Genomic DNA, 14,840 nt, shown 5'->3' on the forward strand with positions numbered 1-14,840 from the left:
ACACATGTATGACAGTGTTGCTCACATCTCTTTTTTTTACTGTATGTTTACTTTTTCTTTTTTAACCAAACAGTTGTTTTTTTTTTTTTTAATACTTTTTTGGTTGCACCACACGCCATGTCGGATGTTAGTTCCCCGACCAGGGATGGAACCCATGCCCCTTGCATTGGAAGCGAGGAATCTTAACCACTGGACTGCCAGGGAAGTCCCTGTATGTTTACTTCTTAATGTAAGTCTAGATATGGACCAGCAAAAGCATAGCTGGAAATGGAAGTGAAATCTTAATCTTGATAAATTACATTAAATCAATAATTTCCTTTACATAACGTAAAAACACTAGATATTGTGAGTGGAAAATTTATAATCAAAACTGTGGAGTTTCCCTGTACATAGTACTCATAAATGGAATATAATCAACTACCACTTACATTAATTTGCATTGTTTATGCAACCTGGCAGGGAAATACTTTTGGGAGCTAACTGGACTGCACGTGAATGAGTGGAAACAATAGAATCAATTAAACTCGTGCAATAGGATATGAGACTCCCTTTCAACTTGCTCTTTTAAAAAAACTGAGACCAAATTATTGAAATAATGAGTATAAACACAACGTTAGATATAATTAGCAATATAAATGAATCACACACCACCCAAGACTTCTATAGAAATTTAAAGGAAAAATTGTCCCAGTATTGGCTGAAATGTGTAATCTGTAGTTCCGTAGGAATCATTACAATGTAGTCATTCAAAAATTGAATCACTTATGTGCTGTGTTTCATAAATACTTAAACACAATAGTCCCTGGCCTCAAGGAACTCTGTTAATGGTAATTCATTCATAAGTATGGCTCTACAATACCCAAGATATATTGATAAATGAAAAAAAAGTTGTGAAAATTTGTGTGTATAATCTGATTCATGGTCCAGTGGGTAGGACCCAGTGCTTTCACTGCCGGGGCTGGGGTTCAATCCCTGGTCCTGCAAGCATAGAACAACCGATGAAAAACAAAACCCAGAAAACTAGAGCCTTATGTATAGGAAAAATATGATGTAATATATACATCAAAAATACCATATCTTGGGAATAAGATTACAGGGATCTAGCTCTTTCATTGCAAATTTATCTGATAATTTTTTTACAATAAACCTATTTTGGGAAAAAGAATTTTAAACAAGAGGAAAGCACGTGACTCTGGAGGAAGCCCTGTACACTAGAGAATGGGGGAATTTTACATTCACACTTAGAAATCTAAAAGGCTGCAGTAGAATCACAACATGATTACTTAAGTACAGGATAAAAAGTGTTTCATGGCAATTCATCTTAAAGGATTCAGAAATTTTAGTCTATGCCATGCCTGGTACCACTACAAACTGGGTCCCCAGACCCAGGCAAGTAAGTGCTAATGAAGCCACATGTGGAGTAGACCAGTTCCAGCAGACACTGCACTTGAAATCAAGGGCAGTGATAAACCAGCAAAGGCTACCAGGCTGCTGAGAAGCTGCTTAATTAATCCATGCATGAATGAATGAATGATCCTTGACACTGGGAATGTTGGAAGAATGTATTCAACCCACTGGGCTGTTGAAGCTGGTATGACTTGTGAAATGCTAATCATTTGAAGAAGTTGACTAGAAATAAAGCCAAAAAAAAAATCTGTAGATTCATGTGTGTGATTCTCACAAATGTATTTCAGGAAAGAGAGTCATAGATGTGTTTCAGATATCTGATGGTTCATCACTTGAAAAAAAATGGGTAGACTTATTCTCTGTTGCCCCGGAGTAAGAATTATTAGAAGGTACAGGGAAGCAGATTTTAGTTTAAGATGGAAAAGAACTTTCCTACTTAGTTCACTACTGAAATTGCTGCCTTGCAAAGAAATGAACTTCTGGTCCCTGGAATTGTTTTAACAGTTGTTTTTAAAATGTAGATTTTGTTCTTATTCAGGTATGGTGAGCAGGAAGCTACTGCCGTTGAAAAAGATAGTGTTACAGTTTCCAAGAGGAGAGGGCACACCTTGCCACACAGGGACTCACAGGTAAGCATCAGGGTTGGTCAGGAGGCCGAAGGAGCAAGGGGAAGGCATGGGCGTGAGCCCTTATTGTGGTTCCATGTGCAAGGCAGGGTAAGCATACTCAGGATTGGCTAGTTTGAATAGTTTCAGCAGGCTCTGGGGTACAGGGGCTGTCCCAAGTTGTCTGGTACCTGGCTCTGGGGTGAGTAGGACAGGGAAATATTGATTGACATGGAAAGTAAGAGCCAGGTAAGGAAGGTGGGGGGCTCTGGATTGGTTGGTTTGCAAATGAAAGTCAGGCTCCTTGGGACGAGTGGTTTGCCTTCTTTAGGAATTAGCTAACCGTGGTGAAGCAGTCCCTCCTCTGTCAATAAGGCCTCAGTAAAGCATTAAGAATACAGAAAATAGGGCTTCCCTAGTGGTGCAGTGGTTGAGAGTCTGCCTGCCGATGCAGGGGACACAGGTTCGTGCCCCGGTCCGGGAAGATCCCACATGCCACGGAGCGGCTAGGCCCGTGAGCCATGGCTGCTGAGCCTGCGCGTCCGGAGGCTGTGCTCTGCAACGGGAGAGGCCACAGCAGTGAGAGGCCCACGTACTGCAAAAAAAAAAAAAAAAAAAAAAAAAAAAAAATAGAATACAGAAAATAAGAAAATATAATCAATACACAGTCTAGATGACTATCCCAGAGATCTCATAAATATGGTTCCCACTGGGTTAGAGACCAAACTAGATGTTTTCTAAAACTCAGTGATTCCGATTCATTCAGACAATTGCCGAGTCTCCAAATAAGTTAACTTGAAAACAAGGAAATAGGAGATGCAGGATCTCCAGGGATTTATACAAGGATTTGTCACATTAAAATTTGTGTTAACAATGGAACAAGATAGAAAGCCCAGAGAGGACTTCCCTGGTGGCGCAGTGGTTAAGAATCCTCCTGCCAATGCAGCAGACACGGTTTCGAGCCCTGGTCCAGGAAGATCCCACGTGCTGTGGAGCAACTAAGCCCACGCACCACAACTACTGAACCTGCACTCTAGGGCCCAAGAGCCACAGCTACTGAAGCCCGTGCTCCTAGAGCCCGTGCTCTGCAGCAAGAGAAGCCACTGCAATGAGAAGCCCGCGCACCACAATGAAGGGTAGCCCCTGCTTGCCACAACTAGAGAAAGCCCGCGCAGCAACAAAAACCCAACGCAGCCAAAAATAAAATAAATTTTTTAAAAAAAAAAGAAAGCCCAGAGATAAACCCACTCACATATGGTCACCTTATCTTTGATGGAGGCAAGAGTATACGATGGAGAAAAGACAGCCTCTTCAATAAGTGGTGCTGGGAAAACTGGACAGCTACATGTAAGAGAATGAAATTAGAACACTCCCTAACACCATACCCATAAATAAACTCAAAATGGATTAAAGACCTAAATGTAAGGCCAGACACTATAAAACTCTTAGAGGAAAACATAGGAAGAACAGTCTATGACATAAATCACAGCAAGATCTTTTTTATCCACCTCCTGGAGAAATGGAAATAAAAACAAAAATAAACAAATGAGACCTAATGAAACTTAAAGGCTTTTGCACAGCAAAGGAAACCATAAGATGAAAAGACAACCCTCAGAATGGGAGAAAATATTTGCAAATGAAGCAACTGACAAAGGATTAATCTCCAAAATGTACAAGCAGCTCATGCAGCTCAGTATCAAAAAAACAGCCCAATCCAAAAATGGGCAGAAGACGTAAAGAGACATTTCTCCAAAGAAGATATACAGACTGCCAACAAACACATGAAAGGATGCTCAACATCACTAATCAGAGAAATGCAAATCAAAACTACAACGAGGTATCACCTCACACCAGTCAGAATGGCCATCATCAACAAATCTAAAAACAATAAATGCTGGAGGGGGTGTGGAGAAAAGGGAACCCTCTTGCACTGTTGGTGGGAATGTAAATTGATACAGCCACTATGGAGAACAGTATGGAGCGTCCTTAAAAAACTACAAATAGAACTATCATATGACCCAGCAATCCCACTACTGGGCATGTTCCCTGAGAAAACCATAATTCAAAAAGAGTCAAGTACCACAGTGTTCATTGCAGCATTATTTACAATAGCCAGGACATGGAAGCAACCTAGGTGTCCATCGACAGATGAACGGATAAAGAAAATGTGGCACATATATACAATGGAATATTACCCAGCCATAAAAAGAAATTGAGTTATTTGTAGTGAGGTGGATGGACCTAGAGTCTGTCATACAGAGTGAAGTAACTCAGAAAGAGAAAAACAAATACCATATGCTAACACATATATATGGAATCTAAGAAAAAGAAAAAAAAAGGTCATGAAGAACCTAAGGGCAAGTAGGGAATAAAGACACAGACCTACTAGAGAATGGACTTGAGGATATGGGGAGGGGGAAGGGTAAGCTGTGACAAAGTGAGAGAGTGGCATGGACACATATACACTACCAAACGTAAAATAGATAGCTAGTGGGAAGCAGCTGCCTAGCACAGGGAGATCAGCTCGGTGCTTTGTGACCACCTAGAGGGGTGGGATAGGGAGGGTGGGAGGGAGACTCAAGAGGGAAGAGATATGGGGATATACGTATACATATAGCTGATTCACTTTGTTATACAGCAGAAACTAATACAACATTGTAAAGCAACTCTACTCCAATAAAGATGTTAAAAAAAATAAAAAAGTACAGCAAAGAACCAAGGAAAAATAAATAAAATATAAAATGATATATTGCAAAAAAAATTTTTGTGTTAATTCTGAAAAGGGGAGATGATACTATAGTTTATTGAGGAATGTAGTGCTAGTTCAACACGGTAAATAAGAGGTTTCACACAGTTTTGTGAGTAGACAGAAGTGACTTACCAGTGATGAACAAGAAACAGTGAGATTGTATATTTGGGGATAAATTGTATGATGGTCTCCTAGGTCTTATTTAAGGTCACACAGAGATCTCTGAAGTGCCAGTCCAATGTGTGGTCACAATCAAAAGCATATGTAAAATGTTATTATCAGAAAGGGTTTTGAAAATTAAGCAGAGAATCTTATCAACCATGATAAGAAACAAGACACAAAACTTGTCCTTCCTGACCTATGTTTGGTTCACTTATTGCGTTTCTGGTGAAAAGGTGAGTTGAAGAAGCTCAAGGAAGAAGAGCACGAGTGACCCAGAGAAGGCACACGAGACACAACAGCCTTTCGGTCTGGAAGTCAAGGCTGAGGAGGAACGTTACCCCAATCTATAAAATCGTGGTGAGTGTGGATGGGTGCGGTGAACTTGGACTTGCTGTCAAATTCCAAAACACTAAAAATTAAGGCAGCAACCCTTGAAACTTAAGGAAAAGAATATTTAGAGGCAAAAAGCTCCATATTATCTTCATGCTGTGTAAGAAACAGGATTGCGAGGTGGTATAGGGAGATGTTTTGAAACTGAATTGTTAAACGAGAAGGCATGTTGGAGATCATTTGTCCAAATCCTCACTCCTGCCATGGGGAAAGCGGCCCAAGAGAGGTTAGGTGTCTTTGGCAAGGTGATACAGTAAAATCCAGGTAATTGAATATTCATGAAATAAATATAAGCACTTACTCCTTCAGGCACTGTATAAAGTTCATTCTACACTGCCATGTGATTAGACAAATCCGTTAACAGTTTCTAAAGGAAAGGTTTCTAAAGGGTTTTTGATAGAAGCTAGGAATCTAGGAGTATATCTGCTTTAACGCTGAGAACATGAAAGATAGTTTAGCAGTCCTACAAAACACATACTAATACAACTGTCCAAGACTGAACAAAGGCCAGGATAGATCATTAGAGAGATTCATATTTGATTACCCTTATTCAGTGGCTGGTTCTTATAAAGGTGCCAAAAATGATGAAATAAATATCTGCCTTTCGGGATTATCTGTGCGACAGCTCTCCATTAGCATAAATAAACAGCAGTTAATGATTCACTAACTGTCATTCCTGGGTCATGTGCAGACATGGAGGTGTGGCCTCAAAGACAATTAATGAGAAAACATGTTTTTTGGCCTTATGTTACATTGTTGTAATTAGATTGGACTATGTACACTGAGGCTTAGAAATTTACAATACTTTATACTAAAGAAGGGGCTTCCCTGGCGGTCCAGTGGTTAGGACTCCATGCTTCCACTGCAGGGGGCGAGGGTTCGATCCCTGGTTGGGGAAACAGGACCCCGTGTGCTGTGTGCGGTTAATTAAAAAAAAAAAAAACTAATGAATTTTACTACAACGTGTCTTCTGCTGGCATTCCTGAATTTTTTCCTGGACCTTGTTCCTCCCATTAAACTCATTTTTAGAAAAGGCTCAGTATTTGCTGGACTTTACAGATTCAGACTTTATGAAGATTCAAACAATGAAGCCCATCTTTTTAAAACAATGTTTGGGGAATTCCTTGGTGGTCCAGTGGTTAGAATCTGGTGCTTTCACTGCCGGGGCCTGGATTCAATCCCTGGTCGCGGAATGAAGATCCCGCAAGCATCGTGACGTGGCCAAAAAAAAAAATTTTTTTTTGAAGGATACTTTAAAGCAAATATAATAATAGAAGTTAAATTACAGGGAAAATGTTTAAACTCATCACAAGAACAATGTTCCCACATTTTAGAAGCATACATATATCTTCCTGTAAGCAATTGTCACACTAGTTATAAAACAGTTCCTGCCTATTTGTTAAGGATTTTGGAAAATAAGATTGGTATACTTACTGGCATAACTTATATATTATCCATAACTCTTCTCAGAAATGGTGGTAGAACCCAAATAAGCTCTTGAAATCTCAACATGATACAGTAAATTTTCTTTTTGATTCTTTTGGGAAGACTGAACTTATTCATTCAACAAATATTTTTCAGCATCTACTATGTGCCAAGCACAAGGCTGGGCTAGATGGAAAGATGAGTAAGGCAGTCTTCACCTTGAAGGAAGCACATGACCATGCTTATGGCTCCATAACATGTATGCTCCACCAGCAGGAACAGAAGGAAATTGACATAGACTTGTTTTATCTAGCATTACAGTGAAAATATGTCACGGTAACAAGTAGACTAGAATCATTCTGTATTTCAGTCAGATGCTCAGTTGGTGGGGTTTCTACTTGAATAACCCAAACCTTCATTCCCAAAAGAACCCAGTAGTCAATTATCTTGTTTTTCTGTTTGTTTGTTTCTATGGTTTCCATTAACCCTTAACGTTGGTCATGGAAATCCTAAAAACACCCCAGAAAATCCCCCATGTTCCAGATGTAGTCCTCCTTGTCCCCATTGTGTAGCAGCAACTCGCTTTCCCTTCGGTAATTAAGGTCAATCACTTTAGTCATTAGAGTAACACTTTTTCTGCCTGTTGGTTCAATGGCATGAGGAGCCCAAAATGGCCAGGTGGAAGCCTCACCATCCAATCTAATAGAACCACTGTTATTTCCACTGGTGGAAAGATTTTCTCTTTGGGGACGAAGACCTCCCAGCCAGCAGAGCTCTCATCAGGATGACAAGTGAAAATTACCTGTGAGTGAGTTATTGGGTATAACAGTAAGAAGAGCCACTCCTACTTTCACCCCTTGATTCTGGACCATGTGTTCTGGTTATGTTCTGGAGACAGCAGGGTTCTTCCCCAAGGGGCACCTGCCTCCTCTTTAATCAAGGAGCTTTGGGTCTGTGAATTGACTTACATTTGGAAACTGGATAAGATGCCCTGACTGTCCACGGTGGTGACTCAAGTCAGGTGTTTGGCTACCAGACCTGAAGTTTTCCCCTCTCATATAGATCAAGCAGTACTCTAATAGACTGTCTACCTATTTTATTCCTAGGAGTAGCATGATAAATTAACCACCATCAAAGATCTCTGCAGGCCAAGGCATTCTGATTACCCCTCACAGTAGATGCATCCAATTTGTCTTTGGTGATTAAGTGCTGCCACTACCCCTGCCACTCTGAGATCCATTATCCCCATTAGAATTGGAAAGACTGTATCAGTGGTAGTACCTTTTACCTGTCTTACCAAGGAAAGCAACTACAGAGATCTCCTTTGAGAGAGCTTGCAGGGGCTCCACTCATGAATGCAATTCTCAATGCTTTAGTGAAGGAGATGTGCTCTGGGCCTTGTCATGGAGCATAGCTTGGGGGTCAGGAATGAACAATGATGTGATGAGAACAGTAAAGAAATATTTTTTACCATCTTCTGGGCTCCGTTCACAATTGAATAATTTTTTCCTAATAATACAGACTTTTTAGATTTTGCAGATCTTTTAGAGCATGGCAGAAGATTACAGAAAGATATTAGGGTATTTCTTGAATCAAAGCCTCAGGAGGGCCAGAAACCAGGAAAGTTTCTGGATTCCTGAGCTGCATTCATGTGTGTCTCTTCTTTTTAAAATTTTGCCATCATTATGACAAAATTCCCATCCTCAGTCTTGGATTCTCCATTCACATTCTAGAAAAAGAAGCTGAGAGAATTCCCTGGCGGTCCAGTGGTTGGGACTCTGCGCTTCCACTGCAGGGGGCACAGGTTCGCTCCCTGGTAGGGGAACGAGGATCCCACAAGCTGCATGGCACAGCCAAAAAAAAAAAGTTTAAAAAGAAGCTGATTTCTCTTTCTCCTATTTTATCAATTTTCCTGGAGCCTCTACTGACCAAAGCCAAATTCAGTTTCAGATTCAAAGGCATGCTTTTAACTGGCCAGTTAGCAAGTATTTTAAAGAGCAAATACCTTTCACATCAGTTTCCACAAATGTATCCAACATCACGCTTTAAACTGGGAACAGTGCTTGGGGAATTACACAGTGGTATGTATAAACCTGAACAGGCTATACTCACAAGGAAAAATATGTGATTTATCTAAGCATAGTAAATACTTCAGAGTTTAGATTTCAGAGTAGGAATGTCTCATGTAAACAGTAGCAGTGACTTTCCCTATAGCAAAATTTCTAAGCATGAGAATACATCAAAGTTTTGTAAAGAACATTTGCTCAGTAATATCTTTGCCCTTTTATTTATAGGGTAGAAGAGGGAAGAAATTTGAAAAACATACTTATACTACCTTCTCTTTTCTCATATCCTTTTCCTTACCATAAAATAAAATTACCGTGCACTGAATTTCAAGACCAATGCCATATCACTAAAGCTGTCAAGGTTTTGCAAATTTACACCATGACAATTCAGTGCTCCTTGACTGGCAGACTTCTCTCTGGGTGTGGGTATCCCTGAAGCCTCCCAGATCCCTGTGTCATACTGCTTCTGAACCACACAGTAGCCAGGCCTTTAAAGGAGAAACGTAAAACTCATACAGTCAGATGAAACAGATTTGTGCTCTGTTAACTCTGTCTTCACTTTTGCCTACAGAATGTAGGGTTCTTGAGGTGCCTGACATATATTGTTTTTAAACCAGCTCCATCATTTCAAAAGCAAATGGTAGGAATATTTGCTGAGAAGAACATACCTGAAACATTACATTCTGATCCATGGGCAGTGAAGATTCCATTTTCCTGTTCTTTTCCACCTGGGTTTTGGTTCTTATCCCTGCTGTACCCTCTGATTAATACTTATTAAGGTTGTGGTTTCGTGGTTTTTGGCTGCCACTTCCTGCCAAAGCTACTTGGTATCTCTGTATATCTAAGAGGGTCCCATCAACTTATGCCCTTCCTTTTTTCCTTTTCTCATCTACTATGTTGATTGCACTTGAACTCAATGAACTTTCAGTCCCTGGATTCCTTTATTTTAATCAATGGAGCTTTCTAACTTAATTGGCACACTAAGCAAGCCAGACCTGCAAGCCAGACCTGCATGTTTGATTAACCATACTGCTAGTCGTCGTTAGCCTGGAAAAAGTGTTCCAACTTCCAGACCTTTGGGAAAATCAAAGTGAGTTCGAAGGACCAATTTGTAGAAACATGAACCAATCTGGACAAGCCCAACTATTTTGGGAAGTAGATAGCCTCAGGTATACAGTTATGAATTAGGATTAATCATAATCCTATTTATGACATACTTTCCTCAATGGTCCTTAGGTGGCCTCTTCCAGTAGATATGATTCTATTGGTATAGATATAAATATAGTTGTAAATATAGATAAGCACCCATGAACTCACCATCTAAAGCAAAAATTAAGACCTTGACAAATTATGTCACTTAGAACAACAGAAATTTATCGTTTTCTAGTTCTGGATGGTAGAAATACAAAAATATGTCCAATCTCTGTCTCTGTCTTCACATGGCCTTCTCTGTGTGTTTCTCTGTCTCTTCTCTTATAAAGACATCAGTCATTTTGGATTTAAGGTCCACCCTACTCCCGTATGATGTCATCTTAGTGAATTACATCTGCAAAGTCCAAATAAGGTTTCAGGAGTCAGAACTTCAGCATACTTTTTGGGGGATGCAGTTCAACCTATAACAGTATATAAGTGTCCAAATTTAGAAGAAAATGCCAAACCATTTCCCAAAGTAGTTAAAAAATGTACACTCCCACGAGCATTGAAAAAAACTTGGTATTATCAGACTATTTAAATTTTTACCAACGTAATGAGTGTAAAATGGTATGTCATTGCAGTCTGGATTTATACTTCCAAACTAATAATTATGGTAAACATTTCTCCATATATTTATTGCCCTTATATTTCTTCTTCTTTTTTTTTTTTTCCTGTTGGGCTACTTATGCTTTTTTTGTTTTCTTTTACTGATCTGTAGGAGTTCTTTGCATATTCATACCAATCCTTTGCCAGTTTTATGTATTTTGAATATCTTATATATATAACTTTTCACTTTCTCTAAGGTAACTTTGATGAACAAAAGTTCTTAATTTTATATAGTAATATTTATCAGTCTTTTATGGTCAATATTTTTTGTGTCTTCTTTACAATATCTTTCCCTATGCCAACATCTTAACTGTGTCTATCTCTAATTTTCTACAATGAATTTAAAATATATTTTGGGGGGATGTCTGTTCAATCTACCAATAATCAAGAGAAGATTGTTGAAATCTCCCATTACAGTGGTGAATTTACCCATTTCTGTCTGTCGTTCCATCATTTTTGTTTCATGAATTTGGCATCCCTTTGTTTATTACATACATAGATGCTATGCATCTTTTTGCTGTTGGCTTTAGATCCATTTTATCTAATACTACTGTAGATAAACCAACTTTATTTTGATTAGTACTTTCCTGATGTATCATTTTGCATTCATTTATGTACAGCCTTTGCATTTTCCTTATGCTTTAGGTTTGTCTCGTGTTAGCAGCACATACTTGGATTTTTTTTTATAAATTTATTTTTTATTTATTTTTGGCTGTGTTGCGTCTTCATTGCTGCGCGTGGGTTTTATCTAGTTGCAGCTAGTGGGGGCTGTTCTTCATTGTGGTGCGTGGGCTTCTCATTGCAGTGGCTTCTCTTGTTGCAGAGCATGGATCTAGAGCGCAGGCTCCGTAGTTGTGGCACATGGGCACAGTAGTTGTGGCTCACAGGCTCTAGAGCACAGGCTCAGAAGTTGTGGTGCATGGGCTTAGTTGCTCCGTAGCATGTGGGATCTTCCTGGACCAGGGCTCAAACCCGTGTCCCCTACATTAGCAGATGGATCCTTAACCACTGCACCACCAGGGAAGTCCCCATGCTTGGATTTTTAAAAAAATCCAAATTGTCAATCTTTTTCTTAAACTGATTAATTTAGTTCATGTATATTTGCTGTAATTATTTATATATTTGGACCTGTTTCTGTGATCTTAATATTTTATTTCAGTCTGACCCACTTTTTCTATACTTACTGTTAACCATTTCTTTAATAGGTATATATTCCCCAAATGAGAGCTTTATTGTACCCTCATATCTCTTCATCTCTACTCCCCAAATCTACATCATGTTATTACCTACACTTTAGTGCCAGCTTATTGGGAATATGTGTTCTTTTTTCTTTAGTCATAGCTATTCTTTTAAGTCAAACAAATTTTACCAGTGGACTTGATCAACTTTACTTCACATATCTCTTGCAATATCTGCTAGATTTCCTCTCCCCTTATTTAAGCCCTTGGTCCAAAACAGTTTCCAATGTAGTCTTTGTGTGATAAATTTTCTGGAGACTTCTATGCCTGAGAATATTTTTTAATCATGCCCTTGCTTTTGAGTGGCAGACTGGACATAGGAAAGAGGCTGTTTCTGATTTCTGTTCCCTCAATATTTTGAAAATACCACTCCACTATCTTCTTGAATCACTTGTTGCTGTTGAAAAATTTGATGTCAACCTGACTTCTGTCCTCTTTTTGTGATCTTCTCTTTCCCTTTGCAGTATTTTAGAATTTTCTCTGCTTCTTTGAAATTCTTAATTTTACTATAAAATTTCCTGGTATGGATTTTTTCATTATTACTCCTCTATAACCCTTTCAATCTTTCATCTTTTATAATTACAGAAATTATCTCAATTTCTCCTCACATTTCTTCCTCTTCATTTTTATTTTTCCTCTCTTTCTAGGATTCTTATTAGCCACATGGTAGTACTCCTACTTCTATCTTCCAAATAACCTAGATTTTAAAAAATATTTTTTGTCTTTGTCCTTTCCTCCTTCCTCTGGAAGATTTCCTTCACCTGGTCTCCCAAGTTGCTAATTTGTTCTGCAGCCCTATCCATTCTGTTATTTATCCATCTGATGGGTTCTTTTCAGCTATTATGTTTTTCACATCTAAGATTTCTTATCAGTTTGTTTTCTTGTTTTTGTTTATCTTGCCATATATTCTTTTATCTCTTTGTATGTTTATTGGGCCAAAATTAAATTAGAGTCATTTGTTTTCATATGTATACTTGGATTCTGTAATCTAATATGTTATTTTTCACTTCAAATAGTTGTGCTTCTCAAATCTCATGTTACTTGGATGTGTAAATTCATCTTCCCCTGGAGGTAGAGGTTTCTCTGTCTGGTAATGCATAGAGAGGAAGGCCAGTCCTAATTAGGTCATTCCCAGGCAGCCCCAGTTAGCCCAGAGGGTGGGGTGGATTAGGCCCAAGGTGGGGAAATAAGCCTGGGCACAAGAAAACCAGGGTCACTCATTCCCCACCACAAAACACTGAAGTCAGGACTTCACTCTTTGTCTTTCAGGGATCTTCAGCATTAGAAGGAGACTGTCTTGGACTGTAATTTGCCAGCCCTGGGGGTTTGGAGGGGAAGGGGAAACAAACCCAAAATAGTCCTCATTGGATTAGTCCTCATTCCAAGCACAATTATTGAATCTAAAGTTGTGAATCTAATTTGTTGCGTATCACTGGGAGGCCAGTCCCTGGCAGATTACCCATCAAGGGGAAGATTTGTGCTAACATTCTCTTTCAGTGAGTATCAGGAAATCTCCTTTGTCCAGTTTTTCAAGAATTTCCCAATTCCATCCCTTCACATTTCTTCTTCTGTGATTCTTTTCCCTCTCCTCCTTCTTCAGACATCTATTAAGGCCTCCTGCAGGTCAGGCACTGTGCTAGGTCCGGATTCTGACAGATGTGAAGAGCAAATGTTCTTCAAAAATTAAAAAGGGGGAACAGAAGTGGGACCAAGGCTAGAACATTAAAGACAAATTTGGCCTCCTTTCCCTGGCAGCAAAGCAAGGAGAGAAGTGCTGCCTTCCTCTGAGGTGGAACCTAGAGATGGTGATGGAAAGGTGTTCTAAGCCAGTGGTTCTAACTTTGGCTTCTCCTAGAACCACCTGGGGAGCTTTTTAAAATCCTAATGTCCAGACATACACAGTGTCAATTAAATCATAATCTGTGGGGCTGGAACCCAGGCATCAATATTTTTAAAATTCTCCAAGTTAACCCAATATACACCCACGTTTGAGAACTACTGCTTGACTATACATACAGGCAGGCACCAGGTTTAGAATCAGGAGTCCTGGGTTAAATCCCATTATGGGTTGAATTGTCCCCCAAAATTCCTATGTTGAAATTCTAACCCCCAGTTCCCTAGAATATGACTTTATCTGGAGATAGGATCTTTACAGCGGTAATCAAGTTGAAACAAGTTCACTAAGGTGGGCCAATATGACTGGTGTCCTTAAAAAAGAGGAAATTTGGAGACAGACATGCATACAGAGAGTGAAGACAGCCATCTACAAGCCAAAGAGAAAGGCCTGGAAAAGATCCCTCCCTCACAGTCCTCTCGGAGGAACCAACACCACCTTATTTCAGACTTCTAGCCTCCAGAACTGTGAGACAATAAATTTATGTTGTTTAAGCCACCCAGTTTTGGGTACTTTATTATAGCAGCCCCCTCAAAATAATACAAATTCCGATGTAGCCATGCTTCAACTATGCAAATAACTTCTCTTAGGGTGCTTCAGTTACCTTATCAGGAAAACAGAGGATAAACCCTCCCTTGCAGGGCTGCTGAGAAGTTTAAACGAGATAAGGTAAATGAAGAGCACCCAGCACCCACACTGGAACACAGTAAGTGCTCAGTAAATGCTAGCTGAGTCTGAGTCTTTCCTGCTTGAATAAACCAAGTAGCTCTTTCAGCTTACCCGACTGTGGTCAGCTCGGCAGCCTGGGGATGCAGCCTGCTACCGACAGGATCCGCCCTAGGCCCTCAGAAAACAGTGAAAGGCCTTGCCGGCTCTGGGCAACTCCTTTCCACCCTGTGCCTTGGCCTAGGGAGACCCTAAGCTTTGTCTTCAACCCTGTCGTAGCAAGCAATCCTTGCTCCAGATGACGGTCTCTAGGAGGCGCGCTGTCTTCAGAGCTCGGGCCTGGACTCGCCCCTCAGGCGGAAGGAACGCGGAGAGTGGATCTGAGGCCCGGCAGAGGGCGTGCCTCCAGCTGTCCCGCGTCTTCCCCATGGCAGTTTG

Source organism: Delphinus delphis, chromosome 18 (assembly GCF_949987515.2).
Source record: "Delphinus delphis chromosome 18, mDelDel1.2, whole genome shotgun sequence".
NCBI classification, from domain to species: domain Eukaryota; kingdom Metazoa; phylum Chordata; class Mammalia; order Artiodactyla; family Delphinidae; genus Delphinus; species Delphinus delphis.